The sequence below is a fragment of the Arvicanthis niloticus genome, chromosome 11, assembly GCF_011762505.2.
Source record: "Arvicanthis niloticus isolate mArvNil1 chromosome 11, mArvNil1.pat.X, whole genome shotgun sequence".
In the NCBI taxonomy this organism is placed as follows: Eukaryota; Metazoa; Chordata; class Mammalia; order Rodentia; family Muridae; genus Arvicanthis; species Arvicanthis niloticus.
Window position 1 is genome coordinate 11705158 of NC_047668.1, and position 27901 is coordinate 11733058.

The 27901-nt window shown below is 36.6% G+C and overlaps 1 protein-coding gene and 1 pseudogene across 4 annotated transcripts in view; one reads left to right on the forward strand and one right to left on the reverse strand.

Moving 5' to 3' along the window:
• The window catches only part of Mipol1 (mirror-image polydactyly 1), a 281225-nt gene that overhangs the window by 242330 nt on the left and 10994 nt on the right, over positions 1–27901 (reverse strand). The window contains exon 2 of one of the 4 annotated variants that reach the window (XM_076941855.1): positions 335–377. The exons of the other annotated variants lie outside the window; for them this stretch is intronic. The gene's annotated coding sequence lies outside the window, so the exon portion shown is untranslated. The remainder of the gene's footprint in view (positions 1–334; positions 378–27901) is intronic. 4 annotated transcript variants of the gene reach the window in all.
• On the forward strand, positions 11103–11309 carry LOC117716934 (thymosin beta-10 pseudogene; annotated as a pseudogene).

The window sequence follows — 27901 nt, forward strand, 5'->3', positions numbered from 1 at the left end:
CACAATTAAAAAAAAAAAAAAAAAAAAAAAAAGGTAATTGCTCTCCACCAAAGAAAGAAGACTTCAGTCCAATGGTGAGATACATACAGCCAAGAAGACAAAAGGAATAAATAAAACCAGAACAGTTCACCAAAGGGGGGGCTAGGGAAGCCAACACCGTAGCAAAAACATAACAGGAGTTAAAAACTCTGCTCATTAATACCTCAATATTAATGGTTTCAATTCCCAATAAAAAGACATAAGCTAACAGACTGGATTAAAGAACAAGATGGATTAAAGAACATCCTTCTGGTGCATGCAAGCAATGCATCTGCCCATCAAGCACAGACATTACCTTAGGGAGGAAGACGAAAAACAACTGTTCCCAGCAAATGGAGCTAAGAAAAAAATCAGACATAGTTGTTTTAATATCTGACAAAATAGGTTCCAAACTAACATTAATCAGAAGAAATAGGGAAAAACAATACATATGAATTAGAGGATCCACCAAGACGATATTACAGTTCTAAAAATGTGTACACCAAACTCAAGTGAATGTAAGTTCAAACCAGAAACACTACTATAGCTAAAATCACCTGACAGTCTCTTTAATGTCCAAGTGTAACCAACAGACAAGTCACCCAGAATAAAATTAAACAGAATTGGTAGAGTTAAGTAATGTCATAAACCAAAGAGATCTACAGAATGTCCTACCTGAACACTAAAGAATATGGTTTCTTTTTACCCATGTATGAAACTTTCTCAAAATTCACCACATATTAGGACACAAATCAAATCTCAACAAATTTAATAAAACTGAAATTACAAACTTTTTAGAACTGAATGGAAATTAAAACATAACATACCCAATTATATGGGACATAATTAAGGTAGTTCTAAGAGGGAAATTCATACCATTAAATACCTACATAAAAAAACTGAAGATCTCATACAAATAACTTAATGACACACTTGAAATCTCTAATGAAACAAGAAGAAATAATACTCCATTAAAGTAGGTGGGAAGAAATAATCAAACTAAGCCTTAAACCAATAAAATACAAACAAAAACAAAGAATCAACAAAAGAAGAGCTTACAACCAACACTGAAAAAATTCCAGAAATAATTTTGAATATGTGTAGTCCACCAAACTGGAAAAGCTGGAAAAAATGGTGGAAATTTTTGATATATACAACTACCAAAATTAAAACAAGATGAAATAAAGAATTTAAACAGATCCATAACCCCTAGTGAAATAGAAGCAGTAACTAAGTTTCATAACCAGAAAACAAAGAAAATAAAACAAAAGCAAAACAAATAAAAATCCCAAGACAGATTGAGCACTGACTTCTAGCAGCCTTTTAAAGAAAAACTAATGCTGCTGCTTCCCAAATCATGTCATAAAATAGAAACTGAAGAAAACATTTCCTAATTCTTTTTACAAACTCATTATTACCCTGATTCCAAAACTACAAAAACACTCAACAAAAGAAAATTATATATTAATTGCAAAAAAAAAAAAATCTTACTTACAAACCAAATTTAAGAACAGTTAAAAAAGATTATCCATCATGATCAAGGTGGCTTCATCACAGAGATGCAGGCATGATACTTCAACATGCATATATCAACAGCCATAAAACACCACATAAAGAGAATAAAAGTTAAAAAAGACTAATTAGATGCAGCAATCATCTTATTCGAAGCAGAAAAAGCATTTAACAAAATACCCTTTCATGATAAAAGTCCTGGAGAAATCAGAGATACAAGAGACATATCTCAACATAATAAAGACAACTTACAACAAGCTAACAGCCAAAATCAAGTGAAGTGGAGAGAATCTCAAAACATTTCCACTATAATCAGGAACATGGCAAGGTTGTCCACTCTCTTGATACCTATTCAATGTAGTGCTTGAAATTTTAACTAGAGCAACAAGACAACTGAAGGGGATCAATAGAATACAGATAGAAAATAAGTCAAAGAACCCTTATTTGCAGGTGATATGATTTTTTTTTTACATAAAATACCCTAAAACTCACACAGGAAACTATAGCTAATAAGCACTTTCAGCAAAGTAAAAGGATGTAAAATTAGTACACAAAAATCAATAGCCTTCCTATATACAAACAACAAACATACTAAGAAATAAATCATGAAAATACTACCACTCACTATAGCCTCAAAAAATATCTTGGAATAACTATAACCAAGCAAATGAAAGAGTTGTATAACAAACGCTTCAAGACATCAAGAGAAAAACTGGAGATAAAACAGAAAATGGAAAGATCTCCTGCCTATGCTCTTGGATCGTAGATTAATAATGTGAAAATGGCAATCCTAAAAAAGCAATCTATAAATTCAATGCAATTCCCATTAAAATTCCAATTCAATTCTTCAAAGAAGCTGAAAAAAAGAATCAATTTCACATTGAAACACATTTTTAAAAATCCAGGATAGCTATAACAATCCTAAATAATAATTAAATTATTGGATGTATCACAATTCCAGGGTTAAAATTGTATTACAGAACTATAGAAATAAAGACATGTTGATTAGTAGAAATGAATCGAGGACCAGACATAATTCTACACATCTATAGATACTTGAGTTTTTTACAAAGAAGCCAAAAATACATCATGGAGAAAAGAAAGCATCTTCAACAAATGGTGCTGCTCAAACTGGACGGCTGCATACAGAAGACTGAAAATAGGTCCTTATCTATCACCATGCACAGGAGCCACTCACATGTATCAAGGATTTTAACATAACAGATAGTCTGACTCTCAGAGAAGCAAAAGTAAGGAATAGACCTGAAGTCACTGGCACAGGAAGGACTTTCTGAATAGACTACCAATAGCACAGGCCAATATTAAGACCAACACTTAATAAATGAGACTTGTGAAACACCTGTATAGTAAAAGATACCATCATTTGAGCAAAAAAGAAGCCTACAGAATGAGGAAAAAACTACCAATTATACGTCTTATAGAGGGTTAATGTTTAGACTAAATTCTAATATTTAGAACTAAAATTCTGAACATCAAAAGAGTAATAGTAACAATAACACTATTTTAAAATGAGGTATATCACAAAAATTTTCAAAAATGAAACACAAATGACTGAGAAACCTTTAACAAGATGCTTAATGCCTTTAGACATCAGAGAAATGCAAGTTAAAACTATGTTGAGATTTCATTTTATCCCACTCATTAGCCATTCTGGCGAAGATCAGTAAAACCAAACACGACAACACATGCTAGTGAGGATGTTTACTGTTGAGAGTGCACACCAGTACAGCCACGACGGAAGTCAGTGTGCTGGTTCCACAAAAAGCTGAAACTCCGTCTACCGTAAGACCCATGTAGACCATCCTTCATCCACTGCACAGCTCATTATAGACAACTTACTCATCCAAGTTCATTGCTGCTCTGTTCATAACAGCTAGAGATTGGAAACAGCCTAGGTCTTCATGAACTGATGAACAGATAATGAAAATGTGGTACATTTACAAAATGAAATACTAGTCACCTATTAAGAAAAGTTAAATTATGAGATTTTCAGATAAATGGATAGAGCCTGAAACACTCATCATGAGTGAGTAACTCAGACCACAAAAGACAAATAGTACATATTTTCTCATATATGTAGATGTTAACTTTTAAGCTTTAAATACGTGTATTTCAATCAGAATAATGACAGAGGCTAGGTATTTAGAAAGAGATCAGTGGGAAGGAAAGAGATAGAAGACAGTGTTATGAAGAGATAAGCAGTAAACTAGAAGAAGAGGATTAAGTGGGGAAGGAAATAGTAGAGCAAAGTAAAGTAGGGAATATGGAGCAGGACAACTAACACTAAAGGTTCTTTGAAAAGGAATCCCTCCATTGCAGAAGCTTCCATATGTATTATAATATATACATATGCATATACAGATACACATACACACATACACACACACAACACACACACACATATGAAAGGAATTTAAATGGGGTCATCATTTACTGGGGAAGTGAGGAGACAATGCCCCAACAAGACATCAATGCCACCACTTAAAACTTTCAGTGTTAGGAATGGGTTAGAGCTTGCTGAATAGCTAGCCAAAGGGGTCTCATTGACTTCCCCAAACTGCAGACTACAACCAAGGCCATTGCCAAGGCTACTCATAACTCTTTACAACCTGATGGTAAAGCCTTATTTCTGAAAACACCATTTACTTTTATCATTGAACATAGGGAAATTGAGCTGGTACCCAACTAGAAGTTTGAGCCCTATTGCCTAGTGTCCATCATGCTGTAAGGTGGTCTGGATCCCACTAGAGGAGATGAACTAGAAGTTTCAGCCCTATTGCCTAGTGTCCATCATGCTGTAAGGTGCTCTGGATCCCACTACAGGAGATGAACTAGAAGTTTCAGCCCTATTGCCTAGTGTCCATCATGCTGTAAGGTGCTCAGGATCCCACTAGAGGAGATGAACTAGAAGTTTCAGCCCTATTGCCTAGTGTCCATCATGTTGTAAGGTGCTCTGGATCCCACTAGAGGAGATGAACAATCAGCAGCACCGTCCATCTACAAGCCTCGAAACCTCCAACAACAACATTCCTGTAAGACATTCTGGTATAACAGTGTTCCATATAGGCACTCATACCTAAAACCACTAAAGTGACCAAGAACTTCAGACTAGATAAGTCACGGTTCCTAGGGGAAAACCTTCTACCATTATTCTACTGTAGGAACATAACAATAAAGTGACTCCTACTGGCATATTGCTATGCCCATGTGTCAGAACATTATCCAACTCTCATCAGAGAAGCTTCCTTCTGCATGGTAATTAACACACAGATCCACCAACTGGACAACATGGAGAGAATAAAAAGTTTTGGGGCACTCAGACCAAAATGGGATGTCTTCAAACCCATTTTCTCAAGGCTTGGGAATCTGTGAACAAAAGGAAGCAGAAAAATTCTAAGAGCCAGGAGTAGTGGATGACTCCACGGACTCTGAAGAAACAGTGTCTTCCAAACACAAAAGGAGAGATTCACATATACACTCAGAAGCTGACAGCATATACAAGATTTATACACATGCAAACCAACAAAATTTCCAACACTGAGAAGGGACATGGGTATCACCTCTATTTGCAGTTGATACTGGATAGAAAAGAGAAAACCACTTTTCTTTATTGGTATGTCACTGGGTATATCAACTATACTCCAGGGCAAGCCCCAAGCTCAGAAACAGATGGTTTTGTGGTTGCTGTTGATTTTATTCTTGTTTAAATGTGTGTGTGTGTGTGTGTGTGTGTGTGTGTGTGTGTGTGTGTGTTGTATTTGGGGGGGGGAATATTTTTAGAGAGGGGAGAAAGAGAGAAAGAGAGAGAAGAGAGAGCGAGGACAAAAAAGCATGATGTTGGGTGGATAAAGAGGTAGGGAGTCTGAAAGAAATTAGGAAGGAAGATTATGATCAAAATATAAGCAAAAATATAAGAAAGTTTTATGGCATTTCCCTTTGAATCTTCTCACATGGTCTCTCTGTGTAGTGGTGCCACTGTTCCTGAAGTAACTACTTGCCTGTAACAGTAAGAACCAAAGCTGGACCGAGATGTAAATTACTGATGGAATCTATGCTAACCTGCTCTCTGAGTAGTGATGTAAACCATTCCTTTCTGCTTCATTCAACTCAGAACTCATGTGGGAAAAGCATAAGCACTGCTCCTATACAATACAAGGTTGTGACAGAGTGACAGGGTCCAGGGCAAAAACTTATAAGTGGTAATGGAAGGGGCAATGAAGAGGCTGTGGCAAGTCAACAAACGTGGAACCCAGCAAGTACACAGGTACTTTAGAAAGCTACACATTCCAGAAACAAGAAGCATGTCCAGCCAGATAGAAGTCTTTCGGCTTTCAATGAAGGCTGATGACTAGGATGAATGCTATCCTAGCTAAAATCTGAAAGTGTTCCATCACAGATACAATCCTCAAAGACTATGGGATTCTCTGGTTTTCAGGGAAATGTGTATAAGAACACTGGGTAAACATAAAATAAATTAACAAATGTCAGTGAACAAATATCAGGAATAAACAAAGCAATGGTGGTACATACCTTTAAGCTCAACACTCAAGAGGCAGAAGCAGGAAGGTCCCTGTGAGTTTGAGGCCACCCTGGTGTACAGAGCTAGTTTTAGGACAACTAAAGTTACACAAAGATACCCTGTCTCAAAACAACAACAACCATGAATAGTTTACCCCCCCCCAAACTTGAAAATTCTCAAAATACACCACTATAACATTCGACAACAAAATACTAATACAAAAGTCTTGAACAAATATTTCTATGATGAAGAAAGATGTATGCTTGGCCAGACAGAAGGTTCATTTAAAAGATGTTCACATTACCAAATATTAGAGAAAGACAAATAAAAACTATAAGAAGTCACTCATACACAAATGACTGACATTAAAAAACAAAGCAACAAAAAACAGGCATTTGCAAGGATTGGGAAAAATAAAAACTTATATGCTGCTGATGGAAATATAAAAGTCACACAAAGAGCTAGATAATATTGTGAGTCTGCTTATATGAGACACTTCAAAAGGAAAATATGGTTTATAGAAGTTTGTAGACTAGATGTTAGTAAGGACTTGGAGGAAAATTAGGAAATTACTATAAAGTTTCTGTTTGAAATGATAAGGAATTTTGGGAGTAGACAGTGGCTAGTGTCAATGAACTATCTACTTAATATTGTTGTCATGCTGTTCTCTAATGCATGTATGAAAGTAAGAGTGGGACTTTACCTGAAATTAAAGAACAGTTTTCTAAGTATAACTTAGATATGCAGAGTGATGCAAACAGACACACAGACAGAAACTTAAAAATGGTCTCAGAACTATGGTTTCCAAAATGTGTATAAAGGTTATACCCAAACAATGAAGCAACGTTCCTATTTTAAATTTTCATGGGAAACAGTGACACCTATTGAACACTGTAGGAACTACTACTTCAAGTATTTACTATTTAGCACTAACTACTTGCCTGGTAGTTATTTCACATCTTTACAAACCTGTTTGCAGTTGCTACTGCAATAAAAAGCAAGTAACATACTGGAAAGCTCATGTGGCAAAGTACTTGCCTTGAAAACATGAGGACCTAAATTCAATTTCCAGACCCCATACAAAATGCTACTTTCTGAGAGCAGGAGCTTGTAATCCCAGAACTGGGGAGGTCGAGGCAGGAAGATCCCTGAGACTTGCTGAGCAGCCTGTCTGGCTTAACTGGTGATCTGCAGGCCAATGAAAGAGGCTATCTCAAAGGAAGTCGATGATATCTCTCTAAGGGTGACTTTCAAGGTTGTCCTCTGACTTTCACACACTCACATACCTGCATACATGAACACACTCACACACACACACACACACACACACACACACACTCGTGCACACATGCACATCTAATTATTGCACAAAAACCACTCATGAATGAAAGATGAAGGCAGCTGAGAAGCAGCAAGAAAATATTACAAAGAGTTTAAAATTCAGCAAGTGTATAGACAGAGGCATTCAGAACGCTTTCCTCCAAAACAAAGACTCAAACAAAACAATGACAAGGAGCTGCTTCACTGGAGTGTTTAAAAAAGAAAACCAAAATGCAGATGATCTTGATAACAAAGCATCTTCTGTCTGATACATACATCAAACCATCAGTTATTATCAAAGAAATGCAAAAGAAAAACACTGTATCATCTCAATCAGAAAAGGTTACTATCAATAAGACAACTACAGATGCGAAAGGAAATTTAGAGAAAAGGAATTATATACGCTGTTCGTAAAATCGCAAATTAGTACAACCACTACGGAAAACAAAGTGGAGTATCTGAGAAAATGAAAAATAGAATCACCATATGTCACAGGAACTCTGCTGTCTCATACAGCTAAAGAGAACAAAATCAGACCTGTGAGACGTCTGCACTCCCACATGTACTATACAGCCCTGTTCTGAACATCAACAGGGAAACAAACTAGGTGCTTCCTATTGGGTGAATGCATAAAGAAACTGACAAACATCTGGCTAGCTTTGTAACAATAATGTAAATATCTATAAATAAAAAATACACTATGTACCTTGTATATATAATAAAATTATTCAACCATAACATAGAATAAAATTTGGTCATTTGGGCCATCATTGGTGAAATTAACTAAATTAGGTGAAATTAAGTCAGTCACGAAAAGACAAAAATGCTTGTTCCTACTTATATGTGGAAGCTAAAGTTCTTGAAGAATTAGAAAAGAAAGCATTTACCAGAACCTAGAAAAACAGGAGGAATGTAGAAAGAAAACTGCTGAGAGGTGCAGTAAAGTGGCACATCTGGATAGGAAGATTAACTTCAGTGTTCTACTGCATAGTTGAATAACTAGGGCTGACAACAATGAACTGAATAGTTCACAATAAGTAATAAAGAAAGTTTCAATGTCCCAAAAACAAATGTCTGATGTGGCATGCGCCAATTATTCTGATCCTCTCACCACTTGTCACACTTGTACTGGAATATTACTCTGCACCCCACAGATATATACAGTCATAGCATTTCAATCACAAAGAAATAAAAGTGTCTAACTAAATGTGATTTTAAGGGGCATCAAAATTCTGTGACAGATTTTCGGTTAAGTTGGATCCACTAAAATAATGATTATTTAGAAGGTAGTAATTTAAAACTGCCACACATATAAAACTTGGTCCATGAAATATTTTTCTTTCATTCTGGAGATTTCATGGTGCACTTTCAGCCTTATACTATTTAAACTTCTATACTTATATATAAACTTATATACTTATACTATTTAAACTTCTATACTTATATATAAACTTACTTATATACTTATACTATTTAAACTTCTATACTTATATATAAACTTATATACTTATACTATTTAAACTTCTATACTTATATATAAACTTACTTATATACTTATACTATTTAAACTTCTATACTTATATATAAACTTACTTATATACTTATACTATTTAAACTTCTATACTTATATATAAACTTATATACTTATACTATTTAAACTTCTATACTTATATATAAACTTATATACTTATACTATTTAAACTTAAATGGTCAATTGAGAAGAAGAGTTTTTAGCTTATTCTGCCACCACTGATTGCCTGTGGTGGCAGGTGTTACAGATAATATTCATTTACTATACTGAGCTCTCAGCAACTTTCTTATCCTTTGTTTTGTTGACACTCACGGCTATTGTCTACCTCAAATCATGAATAGAAACAAACAAACAAACAAACAAACAAAAAGCAAAAGAAAAACCCTAGATGGGGATAATCAGAGAAAGTCTCCAAATACTCAGGCTTGCCTGGAACCATATCAATGATGCAAGAATCCCCAGATTTCCAGAGTTCAGAAGGGTCCCCCAGTTTCTTCCCAGAATGGCAATCAGTCTTTTCTTTCTGTTCAGCAAATGTGCAAGCTAATGTGACATGTGACAATCCTGTACTGGGCAGAAGCAGCACTAATTTGTCCTCTATGGTTCAGGAAAATCAGCTGAGCATTGAAGCCAACTAGTCTCCATTAGTGGGTCATTCTTGCTGTCACAAGCACTATTGTCACATCAAACACCTTTGACAGATACATTTGATTACTTTAAATCTATATTTGGAAAGAAGAAAGAAACCAGCAAGTTGACCCTGTTAGACCTCTAATAATATCACAAGAGCCAAACACTGACAGCAGACTTTTACTGTACACTAGGCTTTGCCTATACTTTTTTAATAAATCTTTTTAAAGATTTAATTATTTACTTTATGTATATGAGTACACACACACTGTACTGTCTTCAGACACACCAAAAGAGGACATTAGACCCCATTACAGATGGTTGTGAGCCACCATGTGGTTGCTGGGAATTGAACTCAGGACCTCTGGAAGAGCAGTCAGTGCTCTTAACCACTGAGTCATCTCTCCAGCCTGGCTTTGCCTATATTTTAAGAGAAGGAACTTCCAAGAATTCAATTAAAGGACATATTTCCTATGGTTGTATACATATAAAGGGGACAAAAATAAAATATTATGAAACATTAAACAATACATTCTTTATTGACATCTGTCTTGGTCTTGCTGAACAAGTAAAACATTTCTTATTCAAAATAATGGGAGAAAATAACATTCAAGACTAACTCAATTTGTCCAAAGTTTAAAAATGGGAGGAATTAAAAGGACTTTCCTGGGAAGATTTCTAGGACACAAACGTGACAATGAGACGATTCACAGCTGTCTCTTTCCAACCTCACAACCTTGTGTCTTTTTGCCAGGCCAGGCTGTACATTAGGGTCACAACCTGCAGCGGGAGATTCCTGTACACCATAGATCATGGCAACTTGCTACACGTACTCTAACTCTGAAATGTGCTGGCTAGCATTTTGTTGATAACTTTTATGTTTAAAAGTTTAACATTATTGTGCTTGAGAGAACTATAAAGCAAAATTGGACTTCCAAATGTTAAGGGCTGTTTTTGTAATTGCCTGACCTTGAACAATTTTAACAAAAGTTGTTTTTTTGTTTTTTTTTTAATGTAAGATAATAAGGTTAACTGCTGTTTCTGCTTCTGTAAACAGAAGCTTCCTTTGGTGGAGATAGACAAGATTTACAAAACAAAATGTGGCTTTCTTGTTGCAGGTAAGAGAAGGTAACTTTCTATTCTTTGCCTTTATAATCCCCACAGTGAATGTGGCTAGGAGATACATTTGGAAATCTCAAGTCCCTGGGGGTCTGTCAGGGATTCTCCAGTCTGACCATTAGTTAAGTTTTAAACAAAGAAAATACTTTTATAAAAGTGAATCCCTGACAGACCCCAGACCCATAACAGAAATACTTATAACTCAATCCCATGTAGCTAATAAACACTATTTGTGAGAGTTACTCCATCGATAAGTCTAGTCCTATGATAGTTGTGTTGTTTTAGTATTTTGAGACTAAGTCTGGATGTAATCTAGGTTGCCTTACACCACTGCACCAACTTCCAGTATTACAATTATCTCTGTACCAAATCATGTAAAGCTTTCCTGGGAATTTAACAACAACAACAAAAAAAAAAAAAAAAAAAAAAAAAACCAGAGGGCTGGGAAAGAGATTCCACCAGTTGTATGAAAATGGCTGACAAGTTTGACATGGGGGAAATCACCAGCTTTCAAAAATCCAAACTGACAAAAACCGAGATGCAGGAGAGGTACATCCAGCCAAGCAAAGAGACTGCTGAGCAGGCAAACTGGAGTAAAATGTCCTAAAAGCCTAGACTACAGGGTTTCCTCCGCCTCACCTCACCTCACCTGACCCAAGCACCTCCAAGACCCCTTCATGATATGGAAGAATAACAATCTACAATATAGATGTGAACCACAAGCTGCACTGTGAACCCATGACACCAAAACATGGGTCTCTGAAGGGAGACTTCTTACTAATTAGACTGCTAAATTAAGCTCCTTTGCCCTGTGATACTACAGAAAACCACTTATATGATTGATGAAAACATTCCTTGTAGCCCCCTGCCAAAAGAAGACAAAAAAAGTCAGAGATATGCTGAACTGCCCACCACACAGATATGCTATGCAGGCAACTCAGGGCATACATAAGGAAGAGAAATTGCCAACTGAATTGAATAATAATAAAAACAAACAAATAAAAAAGTCCCAGCAAACAGTAATAAGAATAAACAGGCCATAAGGAAGAATGCTATTACTTTCCCCAAAAGTATTCAAAATAAAAGGCAACTAACTCATTTGCTTAACTGTGAAGACTAAACCAACGCTGACTTATGAAAAGCACTTGATAATTTGATCTAGGTGATCTGGAGAGTAATGACCCCCCCCCCCCAACAACCTGAGACCTTAGCACAACAAACTGTATGATGGAAATACCATTCAAGCCATAAAACTCAGCACACAGACAGCACTAAGACCTAATCCATCAAACTCCACAGTTCTGAGAATATCTCTAAACGTACTAACTTTGCTTTTTAGGCTTCTGTAGTTCTGCTTCTAACTGTTCCCTGTTAACTGAAGTATGTCAACCCAGGACATGGTTTTTGTGCTTAAAAGCTGACCCTGAGAAAAGCATGGGGCTGCACTGGGATGCAGAAGACCCAGTGTAGTCAACAGTCCAGTTAGTAAACCTTTCTATAGGCTTAAACCTGTTGCTAAGTAGTCTTCTCTGGTCATTACCCCACAATGGAAATACGTCAAATAGTCCTTTAAAAGTTCATTTAAATGACAGTAAGTTAGACTCCCATTTGAGTCATGTTTTATTAGTTATGTTTTAATGTTCTTAATAAAGACAATTTTTAAATTCTGTAAAATCAAGTGTAACAGCAGACAGTTGGTGCTTCTGTGTTGCTGCCAAAAAAGATCACTTTTCTTTCCTAAGAAATGTACTGATGTATGAAGAATTAAAAACAAAACACTCATAGCATACTTGCTATATAATCCCCAGTATCTTGCATCTGAAGTGTATGGTGTCTTCAACAATAGGGACCTTCAACCAGTTGGAAGCAACCAAGAGCAGTAGCAACAGTCTGCATTGCTCTTGGACTTCAGATCAACGACTCAAAAGAGTTTCTGATGCATGGTATTTTGGGTTTTGTTGGATAATCTATAGCCATCCCTAGTGGGATAACTTACTTTTAAAAACTCTTTAAAAACAAACAAACAAACAAACAAAAAAACAGTACTACACTTTAAATCACATATTGACTCTCACACACTGATACTGGGAGACTTCAATACCTAGTCTCACCAATGGACATGCTATTCAGACAAAACCAGAGAAACGCTGGCGCTAACAGACATTATAAACCAAATGGTCCCAACAGACAGTTGCAAAATGTTTTACCCAAACACAAAGAATATGCCCTCTTCTCAGAACCTCAGGGAACCTTCTCCAAAATGACCACATAACTTGGATGCAAAGCAAGTCTCAACAGATACAAGTGACACCTTGCATCCTATCTGACTACCATGAGTATCTACCAAGCTGGATATCAACAATAAAAAAAACAAGAAAAAGCTCATGGGTACGGAAAAAACTCACCATTGAATAAAAAAAAAAAAAAAGGTCAAGACAAAAATTAAGGTAAAAACCTAGGACTTTCTATAATTGAATGAAAATAAATACACAATATATCCAAACAGGATTAACTAAAAGGCAAAGTGAGAAAATCCAAATTTTAAAAAACTAGATATAGAAAGGAGGATATAACAAACACCAACAAGTAAATCCTGAGAATCCTAAGAACATACTTTGAAACCTACTCCACCAAATTGGAAAATTTAAAAAAATACTTTTCTCAATACATACCACTTACCAAAGTTAAATCAAAAAGGCAGGGCCAGATAGTTTTCCTGTAGAATTCTACCAGACTTTCGATGAAGTGTTAATGCCAATACTCCTCAAATTGTTCCACAATATAGAAACAGAAGAAACATTGCCAAATTTATTTTATGAGGATAGAGTTAAGCATATACCAAACCACATAAAGACCAAAGAAAGAAAGAAAATTACAGACCAATTTCTCTTATAGACATCGATAACAAAAATTCTCAATAAAATTCTTGCAAATCAAATCCAAGAACACATCAAAAAGATCATACATATGATCGAGGTAGGCTCCATTCCATATCCAGGAATGGTTAAACATGCTTAAATTGAAAAATGTAATGCACTAAACAAGCCAAAAGACAAAATCCAACGATCATCTCATTAGATGCAGAGAAGACCTTTAAAAAAAATCTAACATCCTTTGATGATAAAAGTCCTGAGAAGATCATAGATACAAGGTACATACCTAAACATAATAAACAGCTTACACCAAGCCAGTAGCCAACATTAGCTTAAATGGAGAGGAACTCAAAGCAATTCCACGAAAATCAGGAACAAGTGAACCTTGTCCACTCTTTCCATATCTATTCAATATGGTTCCTGAAGTTCTAGTGACAGCAGTAAACAACTGCAGGAGATCAGGGAATATAAACTGAAAAGGAAGAAGTTTAATGTCTTTATTACCAAATGATATAATGGTATAGATAAGGTGCCCTTAAAATTTCATCAAGGAACTTCAACAGCTGATAAACAGTAGCTAGATGAAAATTAAATCACAAAAATCAGGAGCCCTTTTATACACAAATGTCAAATGCACTCATCGCTCAGAAGACTTTCTGAACAGAACATCATTAGCACTAAGATCAAAAATTAAAAAATGGGACCTCATGAGAGGCACTGCACACAAAAGACACTGTGGTTTGAACAAAGCAGAAGCCTAGAGATTGAGAAAACTACACAACTATAGTGGGCTAACATCCAATATATATTAAAAACTCAAAAACCAAAAAAACAAATAATCTAAAAATGGGGTACAGACCTGTCATGGTTTGAATATCCTTGGCCCAGGAAATGGCACTGTTTGGAGGTATGGCCTTGCTGAAGTAGGTGTGTCACTGTGGGAATAGGCTTAAGACCCTCACCCTAGCTGCTTAGAAGTCAGTCTCCACTAGCAGCCTTCAGATGAAAATGCTGAACTCTCAGCTTTGCTTGCACCATGCCTGCCTGGATGCTGCCATGCTGTTACCTTGATGATAATGGACTGAACCTCTGAACCTGTAAGCCAGGCCCAATTAAATGTTCTTTATAAGGCTTGCCTTGGTCATGGTGTCTGTTCACAGCAGTAAAACCGTAACTATGACAGAATCTTGTACCAGGGACTCGGGTATTGCTATGATAGGCCTGACCATGCTTTTGTTTGGAAGAATGTGGATTTTGTGACTTTGGATTTGGAAAGCAATGGAATGCTTTAAGTGGGGCTTAATGTGCTATCTTGTGGCAATATGGAAGACTTTGTTGCTGAGAGTGATGTGAAGTGTGCTAACCTGGCCCAATGGAGAAGAATTTCAGTATGTGGCCATTGACTGTTTTTGTGGTATTTTAGGGGAAAATGTGGCTGCTTTTTGCCCTTGTCGGAAGAGTCTGAATGAGGCTAAGGTGAAGAGATTTAGATTAATTACTTTGAAAAAGGAAGTCTCAAACAGCCTGGTGTAAATTCTGTGGTGTGGTTACTAAAGTTCACTCTTATGAAGAGCATTTTAATGAAAAGCAGCAAGTTGAGAAAGGAAAAATACAAAATATATGGTTCAAGTATTAAAGGGACACCAGGAAGTAAATGGAACTGAATCCTATGTTCAAGGATGTTAAACTGAATTAAGGAAGTAGTGGCCTTGGGGCAAGTGCCCACCCAGCTAAGTTTAGGTCCAGTACAAACCTTTAATCCCAGGAGGCAAAGACAAGCAGATCTCTGAGTTCAAAGTCAGTCTATGGAACAAGTTCCAAGACAGCCAAGCTTAGGCAATGAAGGAGATAGAAAACAGTAAGCTGGTGATAATGTAATACAACAAGGGGGGGGGGGGGCATTTTCCAGCTCCAGAAGAAGCTGAACTTGGCAGCTTCAGCCATGTGTCTCTGACTTAACATTCAAGAGGAATAGGAGACTACTGGGAAAATCAAAGCTGGTTAGCTGGAGCTAAGAAATTAGCAGTGATTAAGAAGAGACCAGCATCAATGAGATGAAATTTTCTGGAAGCTTTTTCTGAAAGCATGAAGAAGCTGTGTTCCAGAGATAGCCTTGTGCTGCAGCTGGACTTGGTAATATGTAAGAGTCACCCAGGTGTTACTGGTTTTGAAGGCATGAAGGGGTCATGAAGAACAGCTGAGGTTTGGCACAGTGAGAGGCCATGGAAGGCCATTGGTGAAGGTGCAGCCTCAGTTGCATTTAATGGCCCAGGACTAAAGGGGTCATGCAAAGGATTTGAGGCTTGGCACCATAAAGAGAACTATAAGAGGCTATTGGTGAAGCCTAGTTGCAGCAGAAGACTCCAGTGGCACTAGAGATGCCAGTACCATGGGATGATCACCAAGAACAGCAGTGGCAGTGAAGTGAATCAATTTGAGCTTAGGGCGCTACAGAGGGCAGAGCTGGAGAAGTGACACGAGCCCTTAGGAGGAGCCCAGAAGATCATATGTGGATCCCAGACATTGAAACAAGAAGCTATAACATTGAAGTTGTCTTGGAGACCCCAAAATATTTACCAGAGCCAAGGGCTATCTGCTGAGGAAAGCTGCTAACAGGGAGTGGAACCAGCCCAGGAGAAAGAAGTTTGTTGTAGTCAACAAAAATCAAAAAGAAGTGGAGATCTGAAAACCACTTTGACATCAGACATGAAGATTTTTTTGGAGTTTGCCCAGCTGGTTTCCTGTCTTGTCTTGGAGAGCACAGTAAAGCAATTGGATGAATCTCAGAAGAGACTTTGAACTTTGGACTTTTAACTTTGTTAAGACTGCTATAGACTATGGGGACTTTGGAAGTTGGATTAAATATACGTTTTTATTATGTTATATAAACATAATATATATATATATATATATATATATATATATATATATATATATATATATATAGGTAGATATATATATATCTAGATATATATATATCTAGGTAGGGGTCCCACAGACTTGTGTTTGAACAAGCCTATGGGGACCAGGAAGTGGAATGTCATGGTTTGAATATGCTTGGCCCAGGGAGTGGCATATTTGGAGGTGTGGCCTTATTCGAGCAGGTGTGTCACTTAAGCATGGGCTTAAGACCCTCACCATAGATGCCTGGAAGTCAGTCTTCTACTAGCAGCCTTCAAATGAAGATGTTGAGCTCTCAGCTTCTCCTGCACCATGCCTGCCTGGATGCTGCCATGCTCTTACCTTGATGATGATGGACTGACCCTCTGAACCTGTAAGCCAGCCCAATTAAATATTGTCCTTCATAAGGCTTGCCTTAGTCATAGTGTCTGTTCACAGCAGTAAAACCATAACTAAGACATGACCTAAACAGAAAATTATCAAAAGAGGAACTCAAATGGTTAAAAGACTTAAATGTTCAACATCCTTAGTCATCAGGGAAATGCAAACCAAAACCTACTTTGAGATTTCATCTTATACCTTTCAAAATGCCTAAGATCAATAAAACAAATGACAGCTCATGCTGTTGGGGATGTGAAGTAAAGGGGACACTCTTTCATTGCAGGTGAGAGTACAAACTTGTACAGCTACTATAGAAATCAATATGGCAGTTCCTCAGGAAGATGCGCCAATGATGTTTCAAAGATAGTAGCTTTATCATGTTCATTGCTGCTCCACTAATAAAAGCAAGAAATTAGAAACAACCTAAATGTCTCTCAACAAAAACTGGATAAAGAAAATGTGGTACATTTAAAAAATGGAATACTACTCAGCATTTAAGAAGATGGTATCATGAGATTTGCAGGCAAATGAATGGAACTAGAAAAACCTCATCCTCAGTGAGTTATTTCAAACCCAGAAAGACAAACATGGTACATATTCACTTACAAATGGATATTAGCAGTTAAGTCAAAGATAACCATACAGGGTAAATATAGGGGACTGGAGGGTCCAGATATATCTCACTAGGAAAGGGAAACAGGGTAGATAGTTATGGATACATGAGAATGACTGGAATGGGAGGATTAAGCAGAAAAAGGAAGGGATTTAAAGGAGGAAATACAGGTAGAGATGACTAAAATTAAGGAGAATTTGAGGGATAAGATGAAAATTTAATATAGCAGAAACTTTCTAAAATATAGAAATATGAAGATGATGTAAATGAAATCATCATATAATGAGAGAGACAGAGTCAAAACTGGCTACCTCTTGATATCCAAGCATCTAATAATGGAAGTGGCTTACACCTAAGTGTGTTGCTGGCTAACAGGGTTTCATGGGAATTCCCAAAACTCCCATGATGTTGCCAAGACAATAGGTCGCTCTCCACAAACTGACAGCAAGCCCCTATTTCTGAATACAACACCTACATAACTCATTGAACATGGAGAAGTCTGGCTGGTGCCTACATAGAGTCTTCACGTGTCCCCTTTCTTGCACCTGTGTCCTAGAGTGTACTCTGCAGGCTACATAAAGCCAGCTGCAAACCTTTGGTCTATAAGTCTATGCTATCTTCAAGATCCACTAGAGCAGTGGTAGTACAAAGCTTGTGAGGGTGATATGATTTAATTTAGGGTCCACTCCACAAGAAACCCATACCCAACACTGCTTGGGGACCAAGATCCAGAAGTTAGCTAGCCCAAGGACCAGGGTAAAACCAAATGCTACTCGTCCAAAAGGCAAACAAAAGAGATATTCTGCTGTACTCATAGATCAGTGCCTTGTTCTGTCATCACCAGAGAAGCTTCCTACTGTAGCAGATGGGAACAAATAGAGAGACCCACGGCCACACATTATGTAGAGTGAGAGACCTTGGAACACTTGGTCCCAAATGGGATGTCTCTATTAAGTTCCTCCTCTCAAAACTAAGAGAACCCTGAAGAAGATATGATGAGTCTAAGAGCCAGAGAGAATGGAGGACATCACAAAAACAAGGCCATCTAAACATTATCAAACAAAGCTCATATAAATTCACTGAGATTGACACAGCTTGCACAGGGTCTGCGCAGGTTTGCACCAGGTTCTCTGTGTATATATTATGGGCTACAATTTATTGTTTTTATGAGATTCCTGAGTGTGGGAATCAGTGAATCTCTGATTCTTGTGGCTTCTCTTGGCCATTTTTCCTTCTGTTGGTTTGTCTTGTTAAACTTTGATGACAGTTGTTGCTTTATCTTATTACATTTGTTATGTTTTGTTGTTATCTTTCTGAAGTCTGCTCTTTCCTAATGAGACAGAAAGGCAGTGAGATGCTCCATATGGGAGAGGAGGAGGGGAGGAACTGAGGAGTACAGGGAGGGAAAACCAGAATCAGGATATATATGTGAGAGAAGAATCTATTTTCCATAAAAGGAAAACTCCGTTACAGAAGTTCAGATGATGGCTCGGTAGTTACAAGCAGCCGCTGCTTTGCTGCAGAGCCGGATTCAGTCTCAAGACACTCACCAGGTGGCTGATGAGCATCCAGTAACACCAGTTACAGGAAATCCAATGCCCTCTTTATATCAGCAGATACCAACCATGCACTGCCTAGGCCAGTGTGGCCCTGGTGGGGTCAGAGTAACATAGTTCCTGCCCCTGGGCTGGGGCATCAGTGTGAGCCTCCATAAGTGTTGAGGGCTGCTGTGGGTGTAAGGCTTGTTTGTGTTATAATGTACATATTTTCTGGACCCACTAGCAGTGGAAGACTCCTTCTGAGGAAAGTCCTCTCTGTTAATGTTAATGACCCCATAATAATCAGAAACAGCACAAGTGCAGGAGTTGAGGGTGTGGCTATGTCTCAGCAAAATGGTAAACACTGGAACCTTCAGGACAGCCTGTAAAGCTATGGGAAAGAGCCCTAAAGACGGGAGTTCAAAAATCTATAATTTCTCAACTATTCGAAAAATAAAGATGCAATATGAATTATATGAGAGGCTTCACAAATCTAAAGGAACAGAGGTAGCTACACTATGAGATAGCTTGTCAGAAAGATACAAAGACAGGCAGATACAAATGCAGGCAGATTCCTGAGTTCAAAGTCAGCCTGGGATACAGGGACTTGCAAATCCAGGTATGGTGGAAATGGTAATTTCAGGGCAGGGTCCTACCCAACTAGCTTATCATCTGTGCTTAACAAAGGCAGGCAGACATCTGAATTCTTTTGCGATGTTAAGAAAAAAATATATGCTTGCTGTCTTCCAAGAATCGAAGGACTAGGGTCAAGGGATGTTGATTCATAAGATAATCAAAAGGAAAACCTGGAGTAAGTAACTGGATTGATATGTAAAATAAAAGACTGGACCTGTACTCTTCAGGACATGAGCTATCCAGAGAATTTTTTAGGATAAAAGGAGAGAGCTGTTTGGAGAACAGAGACACAGACAGACAGACAGACAGACAGACAGAGTCACAGACACACACACAAACACACACACACAGAGACACAGACACACACACACACACACACACAAACACACAAACACAAGCAAGCAGGACATGGACAGAGACCTGTTAGAATAGCAAGCAAGCAGAACATAGATGAAGAAATCTCCAGAAAGCAGAACATAGAAGCAGACTTGAAAAGCTGTATCAAGCAGAACACAGATCATCAGCTTGGACCCACAATTTGACTTGGAGTCGTTCTTTTGTTGTTCCTAGATACCCCTTTCTCAGAAGGCCTCTCCAAATCTAGGCTGGTCCTTGGCAATGCACATGAGCATACATGTAGATAGATAAAATACATACATACATATATATATATATATATATATATATATATATATATATTACTATATTACAGATGTACATTAAAATAAATTCATAAAAGTTTTAAAAGAAAATAGAAAAGAAAAAATATTACCAGCAAATCAGTCTTAGAAATGACATCAAAATCATAACACATTCAGAAATGATAAGCAGGACCTACTGAAATTGAAAACTTTTCTTTTGTCAGTGAACTATCAATGTAAGTAAGAGAAACATTATAAGAATAAAGAAAACACTTGTAATATACATCTGACAAAGGACTAAATCCAGAATAGGAACACAGAACTATAAAAGTTGAACAATAAGAAAAAATATTGAAGCAATTCACCAAAAAAGATAAATTAAATTAAAAATAATTAAATTAAATATTAAATTAAAGCAAAGACGTTCAACATAATCATTGGAAAGTGGCTAATTAAAGCCATAAAGAAGTATAATACTATATTTAATGCAGTCATAAAAACACAATTAGGCTGAGAATAGACCTTAATAATAGTGTTCTTCACACATAGAAGGCTATAAGTTAGATAGATCGTTAGTACTAACAAAGTAATAATATCAATTTCAAAAATTAAAATAAGGGCTGGAGAGATGGCTCAGTGGTTAAGAACACTGACTGCTCTTCCAGAGGCCCTGAGTTCAATTCCTAGCAACCACATGGTGGCTCACAACCATCTATAAAGGGATCTGATGCCCCCTTCTGGTGTGTCTAAAGACAGCTACAGTGTACATATATAAAATAAATAAATAAATGTTAAAAAAAAAAAACAATGTCATACGGTAACCAAAGCTGAACATTTAGGATTTCCATACACTGACTGTGGGTATATAAAATGGAATAGCCAGTCTTCAAATCGATTGGTGGTTTCTTAGATAGCTGACGATATAGGCAGCATATGACTTAATAAGCCCACTGCCAAGGATCAACCATAGCAATTAGAAACTCACATCAACATAAAATTCTTCATAAAAAAACTTGAAAGTCCAGTCTTTTTCAGTGCCTGAGTAACTAATAAGCACCATATATGCATAGGACACAGTACTTAGCCATCAAAAGAACTTAACTGTTGATTCATGTAATAAATGATTTTCAAAATATTAAGTTCAACAAAAGTAGCCAACATAAAAAAAAGAAACTATGCATTTACAACCCCATTTATACGACTTTCTTGTTAACACTGTAACTACAGTACTCGGCAACAGATGAGTACTTACTAAACAATATGGGTACCAGGAGAATCTGAGTAGAAAGGATAGTACACCAAGGGATAATTCCAAGTGGTGGACTCACTGAGTCCTGACTACAGAGGTGTCTATATCAATTTTTAATTCATTAACACTTCACAGGACTGTATTCCAAAATTCACAGCACATATTTTAAAAGAAAAGATTCCAGAGGAATACTTGTGAAATATAACTAAAGCAGTACCTGAAGGCAAATGCGGGTGTGTGTGTGTGTGTGTGTGGGTGTGTATGTAACAGAAAATTAACAAGTTAATGAACATAATGAGAAACTATAACAAAAGCAAATAAACCCAAACAGAATAGAAAAGTTAAGGCCAGAAGATAATTAAATAAGAAATAAATATAAGGCCCATGTAAGGTGGCACATATCTTTAATCCAAGGACTTGGGAGGCAGAGGCAGATGTTTAAGTTCCAGACCAGTCTGGCCTACAAAATGAGTTCCATACTAGCCGAAATGAAAAAGTGAGACACTATCTCAGAAAATTAATTAACTAATTAATACACCACAAAGATTAATAAAGTCAAATGTGGTTCTTTTGAAGACACTGATGAACTGAGATAAGGAAACAGTCAAAAAAATAGTCACAAACAAAACAATATAAAGAATGATAAAAACATTAACATATTCATGATAATGTTTTTGAAATTTCACATGTAATAGATAAATCTTTAGGAAAATAATATACAAAAAAGTCACTCAGTAGATATAGAAATCTTAAATCATTGTATATCCTTCAGAGAAATTAATCAGAAATGGAAGATAGTCCTGGGAAGAAGCATATTATAAAACTGCTTCAACCTTATTTGGAATTATTTCCATTTTACCTAAAAATAATTTATGTTTTGTTTAAAGATTTCATTTTAATTTTAAAGCGTGTGTGTGTGTATGTGTGCGCATAAGTACAGTGCTTGTAGAGGCCAGAAGAGGGCATCAGATTCTCTGGAACTGGAGTTGTTGGCAGTTGTGAGCCACCTGATGTACGTGCTGGGAACCGGACTCAGGTTTTCAGCAAGAGGCCATGCTCTTAACTGCTGAGCCATCTCTGCAGCCCTTACCTAAAAGTTTTCTAGGTAAGACACCAACAGCAAAATCTTCGTAAGAACAACAAAAGTTGATAGTGACCATAATAGTACATGAAACTTGAATTAGAAGACAATCTCCAACCAACACTAATGCAAATATCATATGCAAATAATGGCAAAGAGAAACCAGAAAGACAGGAACATGGTAACATACTGTGGCCAAGCTGTATTCTTCCTACATTAGACTTGATATTTAGAAAGAAATGTGTTCATTACACTAACACTGAAGAAGACAACCAAAAGATGGAAGACCTGTGTGCAGAGAAGTATAGCACTGGATAAAATGCAGTATGTAGTTATCTGGAATAACTGTGTCCAGAAGGGTAACAATCTAATAACAAAGATTTTAAAAAATAGGCACAATATCCACATGGTAAAACATTGAATACTGTCCCCTCAATAATAGAACAAATAAAAAATTTTGGCTATTTACATTATTTCAACATTTATAAGTATCCTTGTCATTACAACAAATCTCCTTTCAGGAAATAATAAAGAAAACCAAAAAAAAAAAAAAAAAAAAAAAGCATACATTGCATAATAGACATGAATAACGAAAGTCAGTTGCATGCAAACCATTAAGGTCTCATGATCAGTGAGGTCAGGTAACAGTCATCAAGGGCAATACCCTCCAATCACCTCCAATCATAGTACTTGAACCAAACCAGAAATATGTTTTATATGTCCTTTATTAAGTAGAGTTTTTTAAACATGAAATATCTACCGCACATCATTTTAAACAATTAAAATTCAAGAAACGATGCATATCATTTTTCAGTTGTTTGAAAATTCTGACATCTATATGATTCTTAAGAACCGCTGATTCAAAAGCACAAAGTGGAACTGTAAAACAAAGAAACATGTTTTTTTTAAAAATATTTTTCTGCCATGAAAGAGACAGCTTGGCAGTTAAGAGTATACACTTTTCAGGCAGAGGACCTTAGTTCAGTTCCCAGCACCCACAATGGTTAACACACACTGCCTGTAATACCAGCTCCTGAGTGATCCAACAGTCCTGGCCTCTACAGGCACTACACTGACATGTACACACACACACACACACACACACACACACACACACACACCACTACCACCACCATCACCACCACCAACAAAAACAACAACAGCAATAATTAATCTTTTTTAGAAAAATTTTTTTCAAATAGTGAAATAAGTAATCTGTTTCTTCCAGAACCTTCTATTTATGTATCTGTGGGTAGCAATTTCCTCCAAGATTAAATTATTGGGCTAGTGATAGCTCAGGAATTAAGAACACTTGAGGCTCTCTTACAGAGGATCTGGGTTCTATTCCCAGCACACATATGGTTACACAGTGGCTCATAACCACCTGTAACTCTGGTTCCAGGGTATCTGACCTCCCCTCTTCTAGTCTCAGCAGGCACCAAGCATGCATGTGGAGCACATACATACATGCAGGCAAAACCCAAAACACTATACACATAAAATAAATTTTAAAAAACCAAGTACCTTTCCATCTGATAGGAAAATTCTTAAGACACACTATGTTAAAGGGAAGTGAAACAAGATGTTCTAAGGGAATGTGTAACAACAGGGTATGTTAAAGGCCAACCCACAGGGAAGCTCCTTTTGTATATAACTCCTCACCCATATTCTTGTAACTAACCTGTGATCTAAACAGGTTTGGCACCCATTGACTCCTATGTTAAAATGCTTGGCCCACAGGGAGTGACACTATTAGGAGGTGTGGCCTTGTTGGAGTAGGTGGGACCTTGTTGGAGGAAGTGTGTCAATGTGGGAGTGAGTTTTCAGGTTGATGCTCAGGCTCCCACCCAGTGTGAAAGAGAGCTTCCTCTTGGCCACCAGCATAAGACAGTCCCCTTTCTGCTGTCTGTGGAGCAGGATACAGAACTCTGAGATCCTCCAGTTCATTGTCTGCCTGCATGCTGACATGCCTCCCACCATGACAATTATGAACGGAACCTCTGAAAATTGTGAGCCAGCCCCAATTAAGTATTTTCCTTTATAAGAGTCACTTTGTTCATGGTGTCTCTTAACAGCAATAAAAGTCTCTGGCTTGGTCTATAGTCAGTTCGCTGTGTTTTTATTTCTAGGAATGTCTCACAAATATATCATACATACATGCATGCACACACACATCTTTGCATGTTTGTAAACATACGCTTCATATATCCCAGAAAATGTGAACTACTTGTTTAACTCTGGCTTATTTTGCTACAGTTCCATCCACGTTCCTTCACATAATTTGGCTGCATAAAACTCCAATGTGTATATATACCACATTCTCCTTATACATTAATTTGTTGATGGACATCTAGGCTGATTCCATAGCACAGAACCTGAATAAACCTGTGATGTGCTGACTTAGATTTTAGTGAGTCACAAGGCAATTCTGTTTTTTATGAACTTCCACAGTAATGGCTAGATTTCATACTCCGATCAGTAGTATGCTATCAGTAGTATTTATTTTTTTATTATATATGTGTACACTGTTGCTGTCTTTAGACACACCAGAAGAGGGCATCAGATTCCATTATAAAGGATTGTGAGCCACCATGTGGTTGCTGGGAATTGAACTCAAGACCTCTGGAAGAGCAGTCAGTGCTCTTAACCCCCCTGAGCCATCTCTCCAGCCCCTGCTGTTTATTTTCTTACAAACATTTTAATTGGAGTGAGGTGTCTTCAATATTATAGCAGATTTAAAGATTAAGTAAGTTTTCCTTAAAGGGACATAAACACTCTAAAATACATACTTTAACAAACTATAAATACATAGCCACTGGCAAACAAGTGAATAGACTTAATAAACGTATACCTTGTCTCATTTTTAATCTAGAACACATAGTGCTATTGAGTATAGACACTAAGCTATGGGTCTCCTGACCTTCCTAACTCAGTTTGCATCCTTTGATCCATATCTCCTGCCTTACTCTGGCCCACTTCTGGGAACCACCTATCCACCTCTCCATTTGTCTCCCACTTTTCCATACTCAACATATAAATAAGATCATGGGATATTCATCCTTCTGTTACAAACACTCTAAAGCAATGCTGAAATGCTAACTGTTAATGGAACTAAAATTCAAGGCAAATTCTTTTTATTAATTAGTTCTTCTGAGTCTTGATCCTATTCACTCTTCCCAGACACACCTCCTCCTCTCCTCTCCACACTGGAATTTATTCTGGCTTGAACTTGCACAAGGGTCATGTAAACTCAATTTTTAAATCTCAGAATACAAAACTATATACATATAACTCAATAAATGCACAATAAAATCAGTTATACCACCATAAAACTTAAATTACCAGTAGTAACATACTTTCCTCCTGTTGTAGTTTTCACATTCATGTAAAAAATTTAAAACAGAATTTAACTGAACTATCTTTATGCTGTTGACTCAAATTCATTACTATTCACCTGTGTATTAATATATGAAGTGAAGTTATGGATATAGTAATGTTGAAATATATTTAGAAATTTTAAGTACAATTAATATTTTAGTATCAATAGTAGCCACTGAGCAAGTATGTGGTAGAAAACTAGATATGTGTGTGTATATATATATTTATACATATACACATATGTATATGTAAATATACATAGAGATATGCATACATTCTCCAAACCTGTTATAGCTGTCAGAATAAAAGGCATATATATGCCTTATAAGTTTTCTAGATCACACTACCCAGTGTACACAAGACACTTTCAGCTTTTCCTCCTTGACAATTTTAAATAATCCAGCAAGTTAGTTGAACAAAATTACTTTAAAAATTGCTTCCTAAAACTTAATTTATAATGACTCCTATATAATCATGAGTACTTACATACTGGTATTGTCATTTTTTTTTTAAGCTCATTGTTTTTATTAAATCATTTCCTTTTAGATTTCACAAATCAGTAAAATCAAGACAGGAAGTATTGGCAACCTTTTCTTTTATAAGATGCAGAACCAACAAAAACAGCCTGCATCTATAATCACTTTCAAGCAATTAAGAACATTTAGCTCTGACTTTCAAAGGAGTAACACTTCAGGTCTATGGAACCCACAGGCCGCATGGCCAAGGATAACTATGAGTAGGGGTGAATAGGAAACTGTGAAACTTTTAAATGTGAATTGCTTTAAATTGTTTTATTTTGTTGCTTTAAAAAAAAAAAAAAAAAAAAAGCACTCTGTTCTCTTTTTGAGCATGAACTTTGCTAATGTCAATGACATTGTGTTTTCATTGTCAAGTGGCTTGTTCAGGCCAGCAAATTAAACTGAATAAATTTAACTTGGTTAAGACAAAAGGGCCAGGTCTACAAACAGAACACTTTCTACAAAAACAGAAACAGACCAGATACCACCAAGGATTTTAATACCTAAATGTATACGACATCCACTCAAGCAGAAGCAGAGGGAAACACAGAAGCAAAGTGATGTCTATGAACCAAAAGAATCCTCCAAACTAAGCTCTCAGGAGCCAAGTAAATAAGGCCTTTGCATAAGAACTCTCAATACGCGTAGACAGAAGTTCCTTCAACACTGTGCAGATACTTGAAATGGAATCCAAATTCAACAGAAAGCACTAACAAAGGGGGAAAGCCCAAGTAGATGTTGCGAAGGTGTTATAATAAAGGCTTCGAAAAAAAAAAAAAAAGTGGTGGCGTTGTTGCAAACTTAACACAACACACTTTACTAAACTACCTATATTAATAATCTTCAAAAAGTTATTTAGGAGATTTTAAAGGCTAAAAACTACATTCTTTTAAATAAATATACTGGCTTTATCTTCACTATAATCACTAAATGTAAGATGATCACTAAATGGCTAGATGACTAAAAGCCAAATGATGCTGATTTGTGACTCTGCAGAAATTCCTGATGAAAGGAAAACTAGCAGAAATATAAATGTCAGGCACTTTTCACACCACTATCTCACCTATAGTCTAGAATATACTAAAGGAAAACAAAGAGGGAATCTCCTACTGCATTGACTAGCAAAATGATTTTAGAATTTACTCTTTACATTTTTATCTTATACACACAAACACACAATTTCTACAAATATTCATTTTTATCAGAATATTATATCACCTTCCATTCACTTTAGCGTTTAATAGTCCACTGGATGGCAATAGCTTAGCTTTCTATTGTAAACATTAGTATAAATATCTTTTGTCAAGTTTTTAAAATATCACTAATAGTAAATGTGATACATGCTAAAGAGTAGCCTAAAACTTTTATCACTAAGTTATATGATACATTCTCTTGATTTTCCTAAAATATTTTATATTGCAA